This window comes from Myodes glareolus, chromosome 22, assembly GCF_982192425.1.
Source record: "Myodes glareolus chromosome 22, mMyoGla1.1, whole genome shotgun sequence".
Taxonomy (NCBI): Eukaryota; Metazoa; Chordata; class Mammalia; order Rodentia; family Cricetidae; genus Myodes; species Myodes glareolus.
Genome location: NC_142047.1, coordinates 8,301,394 through 8,323,526, shown reverse-complemented (window position 1 = coordinate 8,323,526; position 22,133 = coordinate 8,301,394). Strand labels below are relative to the sequence as shown.

At 43.5% G+C, this 22,133-nt stretch overlaps 1 long non-coding RNA gene across 1 annotated transcript; it reads left to right on the top strand.

Moving 5' to 3' along the window:
- The first annotated feature begins 1,102 nt into the window (after positions 1 to 1,102).
- Positions 1,103 to 3,691, top strand: LOC146890337 (uncharacterized). The gene is made up of 3 exons (XR_014998993.2): positions 1,103 to 1,348; positions 1,964 to 2,057; positions 3,547 to 3,691. It is a non-coding gene; the product is annotated as an uncharacterized LOC146890337 (long non-coding RNA).
- The last annotated feature ends 18,442 nt before the right edge of the window (positions 3,692 to 22,133 follow it).

Below are 22,133 nucleotides of genomic sequence, written 5' to 3'. Positions count from 1 at the left end.
TTTTCAACAGATTGTTGTTTTGTTTTGTTTTCAACAGAAACACTCTTTAATGCCAAATGTGCTAAACATCAATTTGTCAAACATCCCACCCAGTAGTGTCTGGCCCCTGTCTTTGGATTCTGAGCCCCAGCCTCATATTGTACTCAAATAATTCATTACCTATTCCCACCCCGGGAATATTATTAATCAATATTTCTGATTAGAGAAAAGAAAGCACATTGTACTCCGTAATTTTCCTAAGATGAAACTTTGATAAATTCTGTGACTGGAAGATGAAAAGACAAACTTTGTGTACATAGCCCATTGGATTTGTTCATTTATCACTTGTAATATTATAAGCTAACACACGGTTGTATGCTTAGGGACTGCTAAGGTTTCCAGGGGTGGGGTAAGGGTGCTGGAAGCCCTCTGGCTTTCTTAGAACTTTAACAATTTTCTGAGATTCATGACTTAATTGCTTTCATAAGAGAGCAAGAAAAATGGAGTAATTATCAGAGACTCGGTGTACTATACATCTGAGAGTGGGCATTTGCACTTCCTGCCCTCGTGAGTCAGATGGTTCACTTGCCCAGTGTCTCTCTGCTCGTGAGGGTTTGTATTTACAGACAAGGACAGAGAGTGACGGCACCCCCTCTGCTGTCACAAGCCAGCCACAGTGCTTCGCTTTTGAGATTTATCATACACCACAGAAACAGAATTATCAATTTTTGAGGTTCAGAAATTGGTTTCATATTTGCTATCTCGAAAGCAGACAAAAGAACAAATTAATAAAGCATTATGTACTGTCCTAAAGGGGGTGGGAGTGAAGGATTTACGTCATCCATTAATCAATGACCTCACCAGGAAAACATTAGTGAATGATTAAAGAGAGATGACCCTGAGGGACTGCAGGGGGATTCAGGCAGGCTTTTGTCAAAGCCCCCAAATCTAATGTAATTTCAGGCTGGCCTCAAAATTCAATTTGTGTGGAGCCTCTAAGTCATCCATTCCGCAACGACATTCAGGGTAATTGCACTTGACTGACTTCCAACACAGAGCTGAGAAAATGTCTTGTTCCGGGCCCTGGGTGCCCACAAGGAGGGCGGCCAGATGACCACACAGGAGGCCGCTTGGTAATGGAGTCTGCCAGGGTCCCACCTGCTGACCGTTGCCCTCCACAGGAAGCACGTGTTTCTGGTTAATTCCTGCCAGTTTTTGGCCGGCAGGTAGGGTGTCTACAGCAGGCTGCGCTGAAGGCTGCACCTGGTGCTGTCAGTCGGCCTCAGACCGAGGAGGAGAAGGGCCGCATTCATCTGCACGCTTATTTTTCTGTGGAGAGGACATTTCTTGGGACTTGAATTCTTACTTGGCAAGTGAACTGGTCTCTATCGTTTAGGGGAGAGAGAAAAAGGAGGCGGGGGTGGGGGTGGGATTTTGCTTGCTTTCCTTTAACTCGACCTCCGCTTTGGAAAAGCTATTTAGTCAGGCCTGGTTCAGCCCCATCAAGTCTCTGCAGGTGTCCTCACAGCAGCACAGACATACCTGAACACAGACTTAAGTGGTTGGCCCTGGTCATCGTGATCTGAGACACACTCACTAAGTGCCATCATTTTTTAATAGGTAGTTAATAAACTGGCAATTACCAAGTTAGTGTTTTGAGCCCATTAGAAAGAATAGACAAAAATAAAACAAACATGCAAGCAATGTCCCAGGAGAAGGACAGACGGAGCATTCCTTAGTGAAGACCATTTTTGGCTCCTCTCTTGGTAGATTACGGCATTACAAAAGAGTGAAGTCTTTCAGTGAATGCCAGCAGTTAGATAATAGTTCAACCTCAAAAGGACCACTTGTTTTGATCCCAAACCAACTTCTCATTTAATTTTAACTCTCAAGCAGCATTTTGTGTGGACAAATGAAAAATAACTTTCTACAAATTGGTGAAAATATAATGAAGTAAGCTAAAAAGTACAATTTGCTTTTACAGATTTGGTTTTAAGCAACAGCACGTACGTAAGTGGGAACCGGAACCTAGAGAAGGCTACTGACCTGCCCTGGCAAACCTGTTAGACTGGAGAATGGTGAGCTGTAAAAATACATTTCTCAAATTCTAGAGGTGGGGAAATTTAAAATCAAGATCCCCAGAGATCTGCTGCATAGCAAGGGGTAGCACCTTCTCAAGTCCTCATGGGCAAATGTGAGGAGGGCTCCTCTAGGCCTCTATCTGGACACTCAGACCAGTCACAAAGATTAAACCACATTGGTGTTATCACTTCCTCAAGCCCTAGATTCATGTCACCACTTGGAGGTTATAGTCCAACCCAAGAACTCCAGAGAGATCATAGTTCCTAATAACAGGTATTTGGAGTAATAACTGCTTGATTTTTTTCCTCTAATGGCTGACAAATTTATCACAAGTTAACATATTTAAATATTTTGGACTGAGGCAAGCATTGATGGTAACAGGACAAGTAGAGGGAGGGCTGGACAAGGGCTGGATTTGCTCAATACTTGGTAGGTTTTATTTCCAAAAACTTTTAAAGTTTCTTTTTAAGCATTCACTCAAATATTCCTCTCTACTGCGGCTAGAAAAGCTAGCTCTCTTACCTGTCCAAGCAGGCCTTTCCCACTGGGTCAGACCTTCCTGTCCAGTGATTTTCTTCTCTGAGAGAAGTGGCTGTTTGAGCGCACGGCCCCCACACGAAGGCAGCGCGCTCTGTCCTCAACCTCAAAACATATTACTATGGGAACTGTGCTCAGAAACTTGAGTACAAAGGGCCACGAGTGTTTCTGTCTGAGTGGCATTTTGGGGTCTGGAATGAACGGCCATAGTGGGAGAACAGAGAGCCCTATAGCACCATACTTACCCATGCTTTCTGAGGAACATACATGCTCTTGTCATTTTACTTACATGGCCTTTTCCTTTTCATTCTGCCTTTGTGATTTTTAGGAAGTTCAGTAAAATATTTGTTCAGAAAGTATTCTGGGCATTGGAAGATAGAAAGAGATGCCAAGTCCCACAAAGGCCTGGATGTGAGAAGGGAACAGGAAGTTGTATGGGTGAGGAGTGCTTGGGCAGAGAAGCACAAAGGAAAATTTTAAAACACAGAATGACCCTCATAATCAGAGGAATCAGACTAGAAAGTTAAAACCTCGGTGTATTTCCACAGCGGCTTGTTCCAATGAATGGCATCCTGATTTTCTTTAACCTCTGCTGAGACGTCCAGGCTCACACTGGGAGGGAGACTCGACACTGAAGGCAGAGACATGAGCCTTTTGGGAGCTTTAACACGTACTTGCTGGGTATTTTCAATATCTTATTTGTGTGTTGGCCGTGTACACACTCGCAAGAGCTGCACCATGCTATGAGTTCCTAGAGGTAGATCTCAAATGAGCCACCTAGTGTCCCTTGTGGAAGCCAGTAGACAGAGACTGGACATCATAGGCTGGGCAGATGTCTCTGTTGGTGACATGCATGCCTTGCAAACAGGAGACCTGAGTTTGATTTCCTGAACTCGTGGTTATATTTTGGTTTTAGTTTGTTTGTTTGTTTGTTTGTTTTTAAACCAGTTTGCCTTGAAATCCTAGCTCTGGAGAGCTCAGAGGCAGTCAGATTTCTTGAGCCTGCTGGTCAACCAGCCTACCTGCTTGGTGAACTCCAGGTAATGCAAAGACCTGTCTCAAAAACATAAAAATAAAGTTAGTTAAAACTTGATGAATGGTACCCAGGGTTTTCTTTTGGCTTTCACGCCCATGTGTACTTGCACACAAATGAATATGTGCGCGCACGCGCGCGCACACACACACACACACACACACACACACACACACACATCACAAGGCAGGCAGTAGGGGCAGGAGCCATCAGGAAAGGATTCAGTCTGAGGTTCGAAAAGAAGGGACCACACAGTGGTCAACTGAAATCATTTGTCCTGGGCAGTGAGAGGACTCACCAGGCTAGCAGAAGAGGGGAAGCTCTACCTGCCCCTTGACGTTTTCTGCTCCATTTTAATGCCCATTCTCTGCAACTGTCCTGAACACACACAGAGCGTGCTGCAAAATTCTCCAAGAATGATCTGATGGCAATGATCACCTAAGCTGTCCAGGCATATTCTATACCCCGTGTTCACAGAAGCAGTGTTCCACATTACTGGTCTCTCATTCAACTGGTTCTGAAGTGGAAACGCCCATCCCCCTGCATACTCTGTGAGAAATTCCTAGGTTTTGTTTCATGAATTTTTCATGGAAAGCAAAACAGTATATTTTCCCCCTCTGACAGAAGATCTTTTGAAATGCTTGAGCTTGCTCTGGACATTTAATCGGATCAGTTTTCTGTAATGTCGCTTCCCACCCTCTTGTTCTTCTTTCATCCAAACCCCAAATCCTTCAGTCACTGGCTCGCTAAAGGCTCTGGTTTGATAACCCTGCAATTGGAGGGTGGAGTGGGAGGAGAGGCCTCATACCTTTGTTTTTCTGGTTCTTTCCAACACCCTGGTGGCCTACTTGGGTGTCCCACAAGCTGTCAGTGGAAAATAGTGCATGCCATTTAGAAACGACCGCACCTAGAAGGAGCTCCTGAGCTATATACTTAGACACAGGCAAGAGGGAGTTGGAATGGTGGAGTCCTGAATTACTCTAAGAAAGAACCATTTACTCTCCATCGTGGTGGGCCACAGAGCAATTTCTCCTTGTCCTAAGCAGCTCATGGGAGTAAAATTGGGCTGTTCCCAGTATGATCAAAATGCAGTAGGAATTCCAGAGTGCTCTTTCGGGGGAAGCTTTCCACTGTTTGTGAGTGATTGCAACAAACAAAAAATAAAAGTTTCTATTCTAGTGTTTTCCTATAATGTTTGATTTTTTTCCCATATGGAAGGTAAAGAGGATATATTCTCTGAGGTTCAAAGTATCCATGTCATTGTAGATGAACCAATAAACATGTTCCTTCCTATTTCTTTTTAGAATAGCCACTATTGGGGCCGGGAAGAGGACTCATGTAAAGTGCTTGCTTTACAAGTGTGAGGAAGTGAGTTCAAATACCCAGAATCCACATAAAGCCAGAACCATTTGTCTCCAACTCCCTGCTCCGATGGGAAGATGGGAGGCAGAAACAAGAGGTACCCAGACTCTGTAGCCTGCAGAGCCTGGCACCACGCAGCAGCAGCAACAGAAATTCTGTCCCAAATATGGTGGAAGGTGAAAGCTCATATCTGAGGTTGTCTCTGGCTTACATTATGTGGCCAAGAAGCAGAGAGAGGGAGGAGAAAAAAGGGAGGGGAGAGGGAGGGAGGGAGGGAGAGAGGGAGAGAGAGAGAGAAGCAAGGAGGGAGAAGGGAGAGGGGTATCAGGTGGGGGAGAGATTAAAGCTAAAGTGGAATAGCCAGTATCTACTATCTCATGTGCTCTGAAGTATATTTATAGAAAAGTATAGAATAACTTCATAGTCAACTTTTTAAGAATCTCAACTATTTAAAGTGTTCCCCCTAAGCAATGAAGACACGTTGAGGGAGGAGGCAAGCATCTGTCAGCATTTGTATCCAGAGCATTTGGAAGTGGATACACTGTCTTCTTCAGGACTCAGAATGAAGGACAGTCAGGCAAGCTTTCCTCCTTGTGAGTCTCTGCAGTACGGCCTGTTCACGCAGGGTAGCAGCAGAGGGTGAAGGCGCACATGTGGGCTCTGCTCACATTCCAAAGCCACCAGCTGCCTCCATACTCATGGCACTGCTGACCGTTTGTCAATTGATGTCTAAGGCTATATGTAGCCTGTTATATTTCTTATAAAATAGTATATATGCTACTGTATTATTTTGTTTTATGCTTATCTTCAATTAAAAAATCTTATGTTCGGGAGATTAGGGGTATATCTTAGTGGTAGATCACTTGCCTAGAACATAGAAATCTCCGGGTTCCATCCCCAACACCAAACAAAGTTAAACATTAGTAATAAAGTTCTCAGTTTCCACCATAGTATCTCAGTCACCTCTAAACTGCCGAGCCAAGAGCTCTCCCAGAGTTTGCAGATGACTGGGAACCACTGCTGGTGGAGACAGTAAAGAACAGAGAGTTGGAAGTGCTATGTCTTTTAGACAGAGAAGAACACTTGAAGGCACTAGGGCAAAGAATTAAAATAAAATGATAATTTTGAGCCTTACACATAGATACTTTTCTTATCAGTGCTTTTGGAGAGCCAACAGTGTGAGTGTCGCTAATAAAATGGAAATGAGAGTTCTCAGGAGGGAAGTCCCTTCCTGCTTCCTGCTTCCTGCTTCCTGCTTCCTGCTTCCTGCTGTGGCATACAGCCACACCTCTCTGTGCCCTCCCCCAGCTACTAGAGCAAAAGCCTGGTTTCGTTTTGGTTAGGGATCTTAATTTTTTGGTGTTTCTTGGTTGGTTTGCTTGTTTGTTTGGAAAGTGCTAAAATCTCAAGTGCACCAAATCTGCTTTCTTTTAAACAGAATAACTTTATCTTTCCATCTTCCCATGCACCCCGAGGAGGAGGCGTCCAAAAGAGACACGCAGTGGTCACTGCTAGGGTTTTGAAGACATGGAAGTAAATCTTACTGTGGAGTGCCCCACCCCAAGTGATACATCTATAGCAAAATCTCTACATCTAAGGTTCAGAGACCATATGAAAGAGGGGGATGGAAAGATTGTAGGAGCCTGGGGGGACAGGGAAGCAGTACCCATGAAATCTCAATAATATGGTCATAAATAAGATCCTTATAATAATACACATGACAACAACAAGACTCTAACCCTAGATAAAGAGCTACGGGCAATTCATTAATGGGTGCTAAGCAAGAAAGAATCAGTTCTCCTCAGAGACAAACACCAAGTGATCGGCCCCCTAAAGGCATATGTGCACAAACAACACTAAATGGATTCAACAGTGTGTGAGCATGGGTATATACACATGTGTACACATAGGTGCATATATGTAACAATAATAACTAAAGAAGATGAAGCTAGTAATTTGAGGGGGGACATAGAAAAAGTTGAAAGAGAGGGAAATTATGTAAACATAATATTCATACATGAAATTTTCAAAAAAATAATTCCAGAGCTCAGAAGGCAGAGGTAGGAGGATCTTTGTGAGTCTGAGGCCATTCTGACCTACATAGTGAGTTCTAGACCAATCAGGCCATCATAGTCAGACCCTGTGTCAAAAACAAAACAAAAACCAAAAAACTAAAAATCAGTATATAATATGTACATTTTATATATCAATGTAAACTTAGTGTTCATGGACTACCAGCATAAGGACCTGAGTTAAAATCCCCCCATAACTTATGTAAGAGCTGTTTGGGGCAGAACCTGTTTGAAATCCAAGTACGTAGGTTGAAAATAGGGAGATAGAGGCAGAGGAGTCTGTGGGAGTTAGAGAGACAGATAGCCTTGCACATCACATGACAAACAAGAGTTCTCTGACCTCCACACTTACACACAAACATGCAAACCATACTGTTCACTTAGGAGAGCCCTTATGTTTTGAGTTTGGTTTTCCTAAAGTTAGACATCCAAAGCTAGAAGTCTATGAATTGTGAAGACTCTCTATTAGTCCAAAGGGAGACTTTATAAACAGAAGACTTTGTATATCAGTCTATCAGTCTGCAGCCTAGTAAAGCATTGAACACTGTCTAGAGAATGTGATCTAAGTAGACAAACAATTCAGATAATGTAAATTGCAGTTCGAGACCTAAAAAGTACAAAATAACATGTTTAGTCTAAAAAAAAATTAGAGAGCCCTAAAATGGTATGCAAAATCTGACAGAAGCTTTTGTGGAATGAGACAACATAGAAACGCCAAAATAGAAATGAAAACCAAATTGGGTTTTGCTGTTGTTGTTTAAAATGGCGCATCTTGGAAGTAGCTGCCAACAGAAATCATCCTCGGGTCCAAGACTTATGAAGACAGGCAAAGCCAAGACCAAGTGACCTGTGGTTACAGCTGGGGGTGAATTTTCAGAAATGGTTCTAATCTGCCAACAACAAACAGAAGCCATAATTCACCCTCGAGGCCCGTGTTGAAGCACAGCAGTTCTGTCCACCTATAGGTTCTTCCACTAGTCCCAATCTCAGTGACTTGGGGTCCGGAACCAGTAAACAAATGGAATACTTTCCTTCTCCCGGTAAAACGATGCTATTTGCGACATAAAGAGTACTATGAGTTCACTTGCATTTTTTTTGTACCCATTTTGAGACTGTGTATGTCTCAGAAGACAGAGGAGAAAGAAGTTAAATACCATTGGTAAGGACAACTGTTTCTCCCTGGGATAGGCAGAGGTGGGGAGAAGCCAACGGCATTATGTGCAGTGGATACTATCAGCTGAGCAAGAGAAAGATCAACATAAGGCTGTGAGACTCTCACAGCTTCCTTGTCCTGTGGCCCTTCAAAGCCTTCTCGTGTTGATGGAGACAAAACAAATGAAAGAAGAAACTGATGTGTATTAATGAAATATGAAAACACAGGATAAGGGAAAACCTCAGTCACTTTTCTGCATAGAAAATGCACGCAAGCAACCAGAGGACTGAAATCTTTAAGCAGGCAAGAACCAAGGGTGGTAGAACAGCATTTACTTATAGACTTGGGGGGAAATGTTTGTTAACTATAAGCTTCATACCCCAGCAGGTATTATAAAGGTGAGGGGGCAATGCAACGATAGTCTCTGAAAACCAGACCTAAAAGGCAATGAGTTACGTGAGTGATTAACTGGAAACCATGTGTCTTGGTCATTGTCTTATTGCTGCGGAAAGATATCATGACCATAGCAATTCTTATAAAGTAAAGCATTTAATTGGGACTTGCTGATAGTTTCAGAGGCTATTATCAGCATGGTAGCAAGCATGGCGGCATGCAGGCAGGCATGGTGCTGGGGGAGCTAACAGTTCTACGACAGGATCTGCAGGCAGCAGAAGAAGCAGTCACTGGTCCTAGCCTGAGCTTCTGCAGCCCGAAGCCCATCCCCAGAGATGTACTTTCTCTAACACAGTGCACCTTTCCCTACAAGGCCACACCTCCTAATCCTAAGCAGTGCCACTCCTTGATGACTAAGCACTCAAATATATGAGCCTATGGGGCCATTCTTATTCAAACCACCACATTCCTCTCCCTGGCTCCCATATGTCTGTAGACATATCATAATGCAAGAATGCATTCAGTCCACTTTCAAAAGTCTCCCCCGTCTATAACTGTCTCAACCCTATCTAAAAGTCCCAAGTTCAAAGTCTCTGATACTCATGACAATCTTTTAACTATAATACCCCTGTAAAATTACAATTAAAAAACTGGTCACATACTGCCAACATGCAATGGCACACGAGATAAATGACCATTTAAACAGCAAGGAAAGGAAATACTGTACCAAAGTAAAACTAAAAAATCAGCTGGGCAACTTTCAAACTCTACACCCTCAAGCTTAATGTCAAAGCACCCTTCAGGTCTCCAACTCCTCTCAGCTTTGTTGACTGCAACACACTTCTTTCTCTTGGGTTGGGCCCACTCCCTGTTAGCAGTTCTTCTAGGCAGGTAGCCCACAACTCTGGTATTTCCAACATCTTGAGGTCTCCAAGGCAATCAAGCCTTTACCTTCACAGCTTCACACAATGGTCTCTCTAGGCCTCCAAACATGCCCTACTTCAATGGCTTTCCTTAGCTATGAGGGAGATTCCATAGCCCCTTTCTTCTATCCCTGACTTTAAAGCCAGAACCACATGGCCAAAACAGCCAAGTTCTGCCACTTGCTGGGCCTGAACTTGGTCCCTTAATTCAATAACATCTGCATCAGCTTTCTGTTGTTGATGATTTCCCTTCACTTCGTAAGTTTTTCTTTAATTCCTTTTCATGAGTTAGAAGCTTAACTGGGTGAGATTTTGCCCTGAGACTACAACTCCATTTATTCTATATTGCTTCAGGTTTTTCTTTAAATATCTTTATCTCCTTGAGTACTGAATTTAGCTTCATTATGTTTCCATTATAGTTTCTCCGCAAACTATACATTTTGTGTTTTTTCTTGCTCAGCTAGTTCTTTCTCACTCTAGATTTGCTTAAGTGTGATCACTAATAAGCACAGGACAGAGACAATGGCAGGTGGTCCTGAAATCGCCTCTGCCAATGTTAATGCAAAACTCTTCAATTTAGCCTCAGGTTTATTTTGGAGAAGGACAGAAAACAGATACATTCTTTGCCAAAATATCACAAGAAAGGTCTCTGACCACATACTAAAATTCTTCACCTTTGGAACTTCCTGAGCTGGGTCCCCACAGTTCAATTCATCCTCAATACCACCCTCAATTCCATGCTCCTACTAGGTTGGCCCATCAAGCCCTACTTAAAGTGCCCAATCAATTTTCTTGTCCAAAACCCCAAAGTATTCCATATTCCTCTAAACAAAAGCATGATCAAACTTACCACACCAATACCCCACTCCCGGTACCAACTTATGTCTCAGTCAGTGCTCTATTGCTGTGAAAAGACATCACAACCACAGCAACTCTTCTAAAGAAAAGCATTTATCCCGTCATCAGCTTGGTGGGAAGCATGGAAGCACACAAGCAGGCATGGGACTGGAGGAGCTGGCAGTTCTACATCAGGATCCACCTCAGGATCCACAGGCATCAGGAAGAAGCAGGGAGTTGCTGAACCTGGCTGGGGCTTCTAAAAACCTTAAAGCTCACCTCCAGTGACACATTCCTCCAACAAGGCCACACCTCCTAATCCTAAGTAGTGCCACTCCCTGATGACTATACATTCAAATATGTGAGTCTGTGGTACCAACATAAAAAGCTGGATGCAATTGTAGAAACCCATTAGAGTGTAGACCACCCAGGAAGCTGAAAACAGGAGGATCATAAGTTCAAGGTAGCCCCAGCTACATAGCAAGTTCAAAGTGAGCCTGGTTTAATTGAGACAAAAAATTTACTTAAAAATAATTTAAAATTTATACCTTTTCCTACCCTCAAATGGTAATACAACATCAAGTCTATTCACAGAGATGCCTCAATAATAACAAATAAGTCAAAAACTGAATACAAACTTCCCAAAAAATCATAATGGACCTAACTTATAAGCCAACTACAATATTAATAGCAGACTTTGATGGTTTCTCTGTGCTAGATACTCATTTTTTCTGCTAACCAATTAATCTCAATGAAAATTCCAAAACAGCTCCTATGACTAGACTTATCTTCCAAATGAGAAACAAGGCTCAGAGGCTCAGTGATTTGTCTTGGGTTGAATAATGAGAAATTGGACAGTAACATGAACTTACAAATTCAAAAACTTTTTTATTTGAAAATTTAGATAGGTGAATACCAAAACCCCTAGGACATATTATCCAAAATTCAAATAACTATGGCTAAAGTCTCACTCCTAAAAATCTTATTTTTCTAGATCTCATCATTCATTCACAGTCCAACCAAAATGCTCAAGCCAAAACTTGGGAATTATCTTCAATTTTCCTCTTTCTTGCACACTCTCCATTTAACCCCCCAAAAGAGTCTACTTTGAACTTATGTCTTGTTCATGTCCACTGTTAGACACCTGGCCACATGGCCCTCACTTTCTGAACCCCTGATGGCTTCCACAGTGTCTGACTACTGGTCTTCTTCTGTTGTCTCCATCCCCTTTACTCCAAACACTGAGCGAACATTCCCCACAGAACCCTACTCTCCTGTGATGACACAGTTCCAGTTTGCATCCTGAGCCTGAGTCCTGACCCTGCATAGTGCCTCACCCCTGACCTGACTGGAGTCAGTCTTCGACTTCCTACATTTTCAAATAATACATTTTGTGGGATATTGCGAGAGCAAAACTGCTAAATGTGAGTTAAACTCCCTCTTCCTTCACCCATCATCCCACTAGTACGTCTTTTCACTCACCACTACTCTGAGTAAATGCTTCATTGAATTATTATTCTTAAATTTTTATTGTTAAAATTTTATGGTAAAAGAGCAAAAGTTATCAATGGTCTTCAAAACTACAGGCTGATAAGGCTATGCTTATAAATTCTTTAATTTAAAAAATGAAGACTAAAAATGAATTAAGAACATCACACACCAGAAAAAAGATCAGAAAAGAAGTATCATTAATTTAAAAGTAAATTCTTTTTTTTACCTTTTTAATCAAAAATTTAGATTATTTTTTATTTTTGATCATTTAAAAATTGGTGAAACCCCATAAAACTTAATCAAAGAACAAAGGAAAACAAACATAAAGTTAAACATGAGAAATAAGAAATGTAAGCAAATTGGTTAGATTTTTATTTTTTTTTAAGTGGGTATGTGTGTGATCCCATTCCTGTGAGAGGGTGGAGAGGCTAGCAACCCTGAACATGTGTGGAAACCAAAGAATAACTTAGGCTGTCAGTCCCCACAGTCAAGCTTGTTTGAGGCAAGGTCTACTATTGCTCACTGTTTTCTCCTTACCCAAGGCTAGCTCACTGCTCCTTACCCCAGGCTAGCTCACTGCTCCTTACCCCAGGCTAGCTCACTGCTCCTTACCCCAGGCTAGCTGGTTTGGGAGCTGCTGGAAACTCGGCTGCCGCAGCACTCATGTCACCTTGTCATTGCAGAGATCACAGTCACACATTACTGCATAAAGCTTTATTTAAGGGCTGGGCTTTTGAACTCAAGGCCTCATACTTGTGCAACAGATATTTCAGCCCCCGAGCCATCTTCTCAGACCCAGGTATGTATTTTTAATTAAAAAAAAAAATTAACTGTGGAAAATCTGTGTGTTGAGAAGCTAAATTTCAAAGCTCAGTGCTTAATCACACGACCTCTAAAACACTCCTCAGGGTGCCATTTAATTCACTTACTTCACAGCTTGGTTTTGCTATGATTTTGGTGAGGAAACTTGTCAATTGGTGAGAATAAGATGTTAAAGTCCCCTCACTATTGCTATTAATGTAACTTGAAGTTGAGTGTGCCTGTGTTTGGGATGTAGATGTTGAAAAATGTAATATTCTCTAGAGAAGCCGCTCCCTTAATGGCTGTGGTGTGATTATCTTTCCCCTTTCTCACAAGCTTTGGTTTGCAGTCTGTTTTGTCGAATATTAGCACGTTGGCACCCATTTGTTCTTGTTTGTTTGGGAGACCCTCCTCTTCTCACTGTAAAGTCAGTCTGTCCTTTACACTGAGGTGAGTCATGGAGGTTTGTCGCCTTGGAGGGCCCCTCAGTCTTGCGCTGCTCATGATTTATATCCACAGAAAATATTTAACACTGGAATGTTGGTGTAGGAGGTTCTTCTATTTGTGTGTTGCTTTCATTGGTTGAATAAAGAGACTGCCTTAGCCTTTTTTTGATAGGGCAGCCCTTAGGTGGGCGGAGTAGACAAAACAGAATGCTGGGAAGAGGGGAAGTGTGGCAGACGGCATGAATCTCCGGCCTGAGACTGACATAGGTTAGAATCCTGCCAGTAAGCCACAGTCATGTGGTGATACACAGATTTAATAGAAAAGGGTTAATCAAGATGTGAGAGTTAGCCAATAAGAGGCTAGAGCTAATGGGCTAATCGGTAATTTAATTAATACAATTTCCATGTGATTATTTCAGGTGTAAGCTAGCTGGGTAGGACGGAACAACTGGCCCTGTGCTCTTACTACAGAACGTCATTGGATAGTTTTAGCTAGAAGGAAGATTTGAGATGTAGAATTGAAATGATATTTTAAATGACTGGTACTTTCAAATGCCTGGGTGAGCTATACTTTCGACATAATGGGAGAATTGCACTTAGGACAAACCAGCCATGTGGTTTACACAAAGACTCTGAGCATTTGTTAGAGCTGATAGAGTCTTAGAATCCCCATGTGCTGCTGCCTTGAATATCAGCTTCCAACGTACAACTGTGGACAAAAGGAGCAATGAAGTGTGTGAAATTAGTTATGAACGTGCCTTTCAGAGCAATGGCGGCAGTGCTGGTGTGGTCTGTGAAGCACGGATGGAAGCTGCTCCTTTGGAGAAGAAGGACGTTAGGGCAAGGCCGGGGTGAGGAGGCTTGGGAAGAGAAGCCCTGGCTCAGGGCGCAAGGTTAAAACTGTATTATGAGTCAGGCAGTGTGCTAAACTCTTTAAATTTGTTCTTCCATGTACTCTGACCTGGTCTAACAGAGGTGATGCCACCCCTCGGTTATAATTCAGGAGGCCACCGGCTGGAGATGGCATGGCTGGAAGGACAGCAGGAACTAGAAAGATGACCTGTGAGTTCAGGGTAGATTTCATTTTCTGCTGTTAGTTTGTCTTCAGTCTTGGAGAGGGATTTTGTTTGTTTTTGTTTGTTTGTTTGAGATGGAGTCTGATATTGGCCGGACTGGCCTCAAACTCACTATGTAGCTGAGGATGACATTGAACTTCTGATCTTCTTGCTTCTACCTCCCTGATTCCGAAGTTAAAGCCTTTGCTCCCTGCGTGGAATAAAACCCAAAGCTTCCCGCACACGAGGCTAGCACTCCACCAGCTGAGTCACAAGCCTCCCTGCCCTTCAGAATGAATTCTTCAGCATGGAAAAGAATATTTGGAGTGGGCATTCTCTGCCTTTGTAGACTTCCGTTCATGAAGACAAATACGCTTTAAAAAGAAGTTTGCCTTTGCACTGACATTGTGAGCAAGCTAAACCACAAAATTGACCCATGTTCTCTGTCTAAATTTAAGCCATGTTCATTTTTGGAGGTGGACACTTGAACGATAGTTACAGATTTCTGAACACTGGAAGAAAACAACTCAAGAGAGACATCCATGGATCTAGTCTACATGGGTAGGAGAAAACAACAAGACCTTCTGAGTAAATTGGGAGCATGGGGACCATGGGAGAGGGTAGAAGGGGAGAGGAAGGGAGGGGAGCAGAGAAAAATATATAGTTCAATAAAAACAATTTTAAAAAAAAAACAGAAAACAGCTAAGACTAACTTTGGAGAAATAGGGCCCTTTTTGAACGAGGATGATGCTGGATTCCTAGCAGACTTCTTGGCAGATAGAATATATCCCCATATTCTAACAAGTAATTAAAGCTAGCATGTTTTCTGCTGTGAATTATATTTTGGTGCTTTTCATTACTCCTTCTGCTCCCACCACATCAGCTCTGTGAGGGTTTTTTTTTTTTTGCCCATTTTCTATTGGTCTGGGAGGAAGAAAACATGGCTTTTCTCTAAGAACATGTGTACAGACAAGGACTCTCTAGGGTAGAGGAGTTCATAGAAGTATTACACTCTATATGCGGAAATAAAAACATCAGGCCCTTTTCCATAATTAAGTATTCTCTTATAAATTATGGAGAAGTTAATAGCATTGACTAAATTTGATTCCAGCTAACAAAATTTTCCAGCTTGGAATTTTTTGTGTTTGTATAATGAGCTTACTAGGAAAATAATAGCTTTGTATTTACGAACCACTCAAAGCTTAAACGTGGAACAACAGGCTCCCGGAGGGACGGCTCTGGTTCCAGCCATTACGAAGGTGAAGCTGGAGCCCAGGAGGGAGAAAACAGGTTGCATTGCACATGAGCATGACCTAGTGGCTGATTCCCTGAGTGACATTTATGGCAGGAACGGAGCAAGCTGCTAGTCTGTTTTCCAAGTGTCCGGTTAGGAGATGTATATACAGCTGTTGCTAATGGAGAGGTGAAGCGCAGGAAAGAATAGCATCCCAGGAAAAAAGAGCACAGAAAAGGAGGACATTCTTGACCCCCATTATTAGCAGTTGGGATGCATTGCTGTCTCCATGAGCCTGGATCCATCAAAACACTGCTCTGAAGGAATAAACAGAACGTTCTTACTGATTCTTCACAAGCAACCAGAAAATGATAAACTTTGCCTCCTACTGGCTCCCAAATCACTGCTGAGAGTTTATTTAGACTGTAAGACACTTAACATAACTGACCACACTAAGTATGCCTTGCCATATACACCAGGTCTGCGGATTGCCAGTTAGGACGAGACTATACTGTTGAGCAACTTAGGGACAGGGTAATGTATCCAGCCAGTGAGAATTCAGAAATAGTACATTCTGTAAGCAGATAGATATCAATGACCAAGGACTTCAATAAACTCTCAATGATGCATATTTCATCTTAATCACATGGCTACTATTTGCCGGTTAATGCCTGATAGCTATGAGGTATTGTAGAATCTGGTAATTCTCTGACTAGAATTATGGACTTAGTACATTTTTCCATAATTTGGTCTCAGAAATTTTCAGATCACAGATATTTAAGTATTTCTACTTAAACAAACAAACACAACAAGAGAAGCTGGTCTCAGATGTCAGCACCTGACAGTATGGTAAGAATCTGTGTACTGTCTTGACTAGGCTCATCAGCGTGAATGAGAGCCATGTTACAGGGAGAGCCACATTTGATTCGATGTAAAAGTAGCAGTATCAAAAGCACCTGCTATATGTTTCTATATGTTTCTCCCTGTGTGAATGTGGGTGGCTGCTCTATCATATTCTGAACACGCTAGATTAAAAAACCCGTATTATCACAGGAATCCCATTAAAATACACAACAGGAAATCATAATATACTATATATGCAGAGGACCTGTAAGATTGTTTTTAAAAGCCCAAATTTAACACTATGAAACAATAAAACCCTCCAAAGATGCCACTGAGTACTGCTGGGCCTGGGGTCTACCCTTAAGAGTGGTGTGTTTCCCCAGTGAGATTCTCTTGGGGAAAACTAAAGTGTCATTTGTAAGTGGCTATCAGTTGGAGACAGCTTAAGGAGAACCCATATTTTAAAGGCAGAAGTGTGTTGTAATTCCTGCTCTGGGACAGTAGGTCTCTGGGGGCCCCTAGTCAATCAACTCAGCCTGACGGACTAGCCAGTTTCAAAGAGAGACCCTGTCTCAAAAACTAGTGAGGTGAGTGGCTCCTGGAAAGGACCTCAGGCCTCCACATGCATGTTCACATATGTGCACAATAAAAGAGGAAGGGAGATAAGAAGGGAGAGGAAAACAAGGAACACAGAAAAGGAGGGAGGGAGGGTGGGGGAGTGGGGAGTGAGGAGGAGGGTAGCCAGACCCAAAACACTCATTTTTGTCACCAGAATGTCTAATTGATGATCTGTGTCCCAACCTCATCCCTAACCCCAACTGCATGCTCAAACTGAGACTTCTCTAACAATAACCCCTTCAGCGCCTGCTTGCGTGGAAGTTCAGCTTTGTTTCAAGGGAATATGGCAGAACCCAAATATTATACCTCCTTACCCTCTACCCATTCCTAAAATGTCCCTACACATAAACAGTGCTCCCTACCAGTGCCCTAGCAATGAAGTCCTCGTCCATGTCAAAACACAACAAAAGAGACAGACAGACCGGCAATGAATGAACTCTGGCCTGTGACCTTTCCCTAGGCTGATTTCTTGCCCACTTTTAGACCAGTGTCTGGCACATTGAAGGACTCCGGAGCTGCTCGTGAGATGGGTGACAGTGTAAAGCCCAGTGTGAGGAGGACAGCACAGGGAACAGGCGCTGGCACCGTGAAGGAGCATGGGAGGACACCAGGAAATGGGGGCCTGGGTGGAGTTCATGGTAGAGTTCGTGATTTCCATGCATAGGCCCTGGGTTCAATCAAGCAAAGGAAGGAAAGAAGCAGGCGGGAAGGCGGTGGGGGGGGGGGGAGCGGGGGGAATGAAGAAACTAAGGAAGAGAAAGAAGAAGACAATTTAAGAGATGAGAAAAGAAAAGTAAGACACCGAAGATCCAACTTTAAAAACCATTTTTGAGATGGAGTCACTATCTATTTTCAATACATTCTTCTCTCATAAAAAGAACTAGGAAAATAGAAGCCAGAGACCATCATTCAGTGCAGGACTTTGTTTGTTTGTTTGTTGGGTTTATTTTTTAACCAATTCAGACATGCTATGTTCCTAAATTTCTTAATCCTTATTGCGATCACCTTCCAGAACTATTGGAATCTGAGGATGCTCCGGAGACCCCAGTCTCTTCCGGAAAGTCAGTAAGAAACCCACACAAGATAAAGCGAAAACATTTTTCTCTATCAGGAATGTCCCTTCATAAGTACGTTTCTCACAAAGCCACTTGAGATGTGGCAAGCACATGCCACCACACTTGTCCCTGCTTAAGGAAGGGTGGCTTCACTTCCAAGGAGCTGCGTTTCAAACTCTGCCAGAAGAGGTACACGGATCTGATTATTAATTACTTGCTTCCTCAATCAAATGTTAGGCAGCTTTCCAAGTCCCCAGTCCTATAGCAAATTTGTTTTGGGAGCATAAAATTCCAGAGCCTTGAAATTGTGTTGAAAAAAATGTCGTAGTAAATAGTCTTGCTATTCAATGAGCATTGAAGGAACAAGGAATTCTTACTTCAGGTGTCAGAGCTGCATCGTGACCCTGAATTTAGTGACACAAAACCACAGGGGAAGTAGAAACACTCAATTCAATGTGGCTTCCAGGTAGAGAGCTGACTTCCCTGTGGATAAGAGCTGTGTGAAGCTAACAGTTCACTTTGGGCAGGCCAGGGCTGAAAGTGGGTAGCGTTTGATTTTAGCTTTTAGAATTGACACTATATCCAGATTAAATTCCAGAAAAAGAAAAGTGAAGCAGCTAAAAAAAATACCTAGAGTCCCACAGATTGCAGACCCAGATGAGGGTGAGCCAAACACTCAGGCTGAGAGTTTCGGGGTAGGCTGGAGCAGGTGACTTTGGGAGAGGAAAATTCTCCAAAATTCACTCTGCTTTTAGCCATCACAGAGAGGGGGCTTGCAAAGGTATGAGAACTTACTCCTGAGCAGGGACTTCTCTCCAAGTCCCACAAAACTAAAGTTTTATCAACATCTTGGGTAAGTTTTATTGTTGTTATGAGATTGGAGGCATGCTTGTTGTTTGTTAGGCCCCAGGACTTTCTCTCGGCATTTCAAAGAACTTTTAGGAAGAGAAGGTGGAAGTGAAAACCAGGTCCCTTGGATGCACCACGGGCCAACGCAAGCCCATTGCGCTACAGATGCTCCATGGATCAGCACAAGCCCGGTGTGCTACTCGTGTGCCACCGGTCAGCACAAGCCCATTGCGTTACACATGTCAAGCGAGTAGTAAGGGGATAAAAAGAAAGAGTTATAAAAGAGTCAAATGACCACAACAGGATAAATAACCCTGAATCACAAATGGGAACAGTCCCGTTGGCAGAGACTCAATGGTAACATGTTCAGGAGAATGAATAGTTTCTCAAAAATGTGTTCTCTAATGTCAGACGAAACCAAGGCTTTCCTTCCATGTGAGACCTGAACATCTCCTTTTTCCACTTCATCTTTTCAGTTCTCCAAACAAAATTTTAGGAGCAGGAAAAAAACAAATGATTTCAGTCTGTTTAGGTCCAGTGTTTTTCTGGTTAATGTATTAAGACCCTGGCAGTAGTTAGGTGGCACCCATTTCCTCATGGCTTATCACCTTTAGAATTCTAATGTCGCTGAATAACAAATTATATTCTATTAAATATTGAACAACTGCAAGAGACAAACACTGGGAAAGCACACTCCTCTCAGCTGAAACCAGCTTGTGTCACACAGAGGCAAGCCACTGCTTCCAACATTCTGCATTGTCCCGTGTGTCACACAGAGGCAAAGCCACTGCTTCCAGCATTCTGCATTGTCCTGTGGTTCACACAGAGGCAAAGCCATGGCTTCCAACATTCTGCTTTGCCCTGTGTGTCCGTCACTCTACTAAGAGTTTTAGTTTCCAGTGTGCACAAGAGATGCTCACCATGTGTGCTAACACTCTTCTAACAGACTCCATGTCCCCTGGTGCACTGAGCCCCAAGTGCTCTGGACTCCTCTGTGGCAGTGAAGAAAAGGTACATTGATCTTAAGTGAAGTTCTTGTCAAGATTCTAGAATCTGGCCTACTGTTTGCCATGGCCACATGTTAAATGAGAGTTTCACTGACCTCCCAATGCAAAGCCACGGAGGGCAGTATAGGGTAAAAGGGTCAGTGAAAGAAACACACCCTGGTTCTGAGATCCGAGCCCATGAAAGAAATGCTTTAGCCCCTAATCCAGACCCAACGAAATGCATTCTGACTTTGAAATCAGTACCAAAGAAACACTTTGTCCCTAGAACCAGAGTCAGTGAAAGAAATATGCCCTGGCCCCAAAACTAGAGCTTTAAAAGGCCAATGAAAGAAACGTAGTTTGGCCCTTAAATCAGAGATATCTCTGCCCCTGACCAATAAAACTAACCAATCCCTGACCAAGGAAAAACTAACCAATCCCTCTTCTCCCTGGGAAAACTTCACCCCTAAGAAGCCCTGGATAAGCCCTGTGCCTGTCCAATTAACTGCACTTCTTTCACCCTGGCAGAGGCAGCCATTCTGGATTCTTCTCTCTCAGTAAATCTCTCAAAAAAGGTTTGGGTGAAGACCCTCTTTCGCTGCAGCAGAGACGAACCGGAGTTTTGCTAGGGAAGCCTTCCCTTAGAGGTGCCCAGTTGTTAGAGCTCGCCAGAGAAGTCAGAAGCAGAGGAGAGCAGGGCTGTGTCACTTTCCCCTAGCAGAGCAGAGCTGCTACACTCTGGAGCTCCAGAGCCGAGGTGTAACAACTTCCATGGGAAGTCCTCTCCTGCAGGAGCAGAGCTGTCGCTTTGGGGGAACTGTCCCTAGAGCAGGGCTGTAAGCTGCTTCCCTTACTGTGCCCTGTGCCCTGGCTCCCGACTGCCAGAGCAGCTTCCACCGAACTGTAACACTCAGTATTCCTTGGCTCCCGACTACCAGGATCCCTTTCCATCTGAGCTGTGACACCTCCAGACAGGTGTCAAAGGCTTGAGTAGTGGCCTGAGACTTTAGCTAGACTAAGATCTCTGCTGCCCAGGGCATGCTCCTCAGCACAGGCTTACAGCAATCCCCTCCTTCTGCAAGGACATCGCAGACTAATAGCCATCACCCTAGGAGTATAAGTTGAAGTATACTTAATGGAAAATCAATATCAATGAGTGAGCCAGCAAGAGAAGATTTCAAGGGGGATCGGCAGGGAGGGGGCAAAAAAAGAGAACTGTCCCTTTAAGAAGTTCTGGGACTGCAGCTAAGTGGTGGTACTTAAGGTCTTAAAGTCAATCTCCAGGACAAAAGGGGAGAGGAAGGAGGTAGAGAGGAAGGGGGAAAGAAGGAAGGAGGGAGAGAGGGAGGGAAGGAGGGAGAGGGAGATCTGGAAATCTCCCAAGTGCAACCCTTGACTTCACCAGGTCACTCTGCTCCGGCTGTAGGCTGCGGTTGGGTAAGATCCAACCATCAATCATTCCCTCTCAGAGTTGTCCTAGGACTTGAAGTTGCAACACAGGGCAGAGGTAAGTGGCGTGAAGAGAGGAAGAATACCATCTCGTCCCCCTCTGTTAAGTTACTATATATCAGCCTTTGAAAGGCTGCAGAGTGCTCTTCAGCCCTCTTAGGGACCTCCCTCCTCTGACCTTCATTCCCTGTCCCCTGGCTCCTTGCCCGTCCCTCTTCAGGCCCCGTGACCCAATGTGGAAAAGGCAGAGGGAAGGCATAGAAGAAAGTAGTTTGTGCCTCCCCACCTTGACCAGGGTTTCTCTCCTGTACACAGTTCCCAGCAGCCCTGGTCTCCCCAGTACTAGTGCCCACTGCAGCCTCTAGCTCAGTGGTTCTCAACCTGTGGGTCATGTTGCCTCTGGGGTGGAACAACTCTTTAACAGGGGTCTCCTAAAACCATCAGAAAACACAGATGTTTATATTACAATTCATAACAGTGGCAAAATTATAGTTAGGGAGTAACAACGAAAATAATTGTATGTTTGGGGGTCATCACAACATGAGGAACTGGGTTAAAGGGTTGCAGCATTAGGGAGGTTGAGAAGCGCTGTTCCAGGGTCAAAGCTCAGTTTGTCAACCTCGCTTTGCCATTTACTGTGGTAAGAGTTTCCCCTCCTCATCCATTGACTGTAATCCACTCAAGGAACCACGCTAAGAGGAAAGATCTCAGCCTTCCCAGAGCTCAATGACACCACACACTTGTCAAAGCAGTATGCTGAGCACGGCGGAGCATTCCAGTAATGCCAGCATTCAGGCGGGAGAACTGCAGAATATTCAAGTCCAGCCTGATCTACACAGCAAATTTCCAGACCAGCGAGGGCTACATAGTAAGACCTTGTGTCACAAAACGAGCAAACAAAACAAAATAAAGTCTGTGTATGCTTGGTCCCCAGA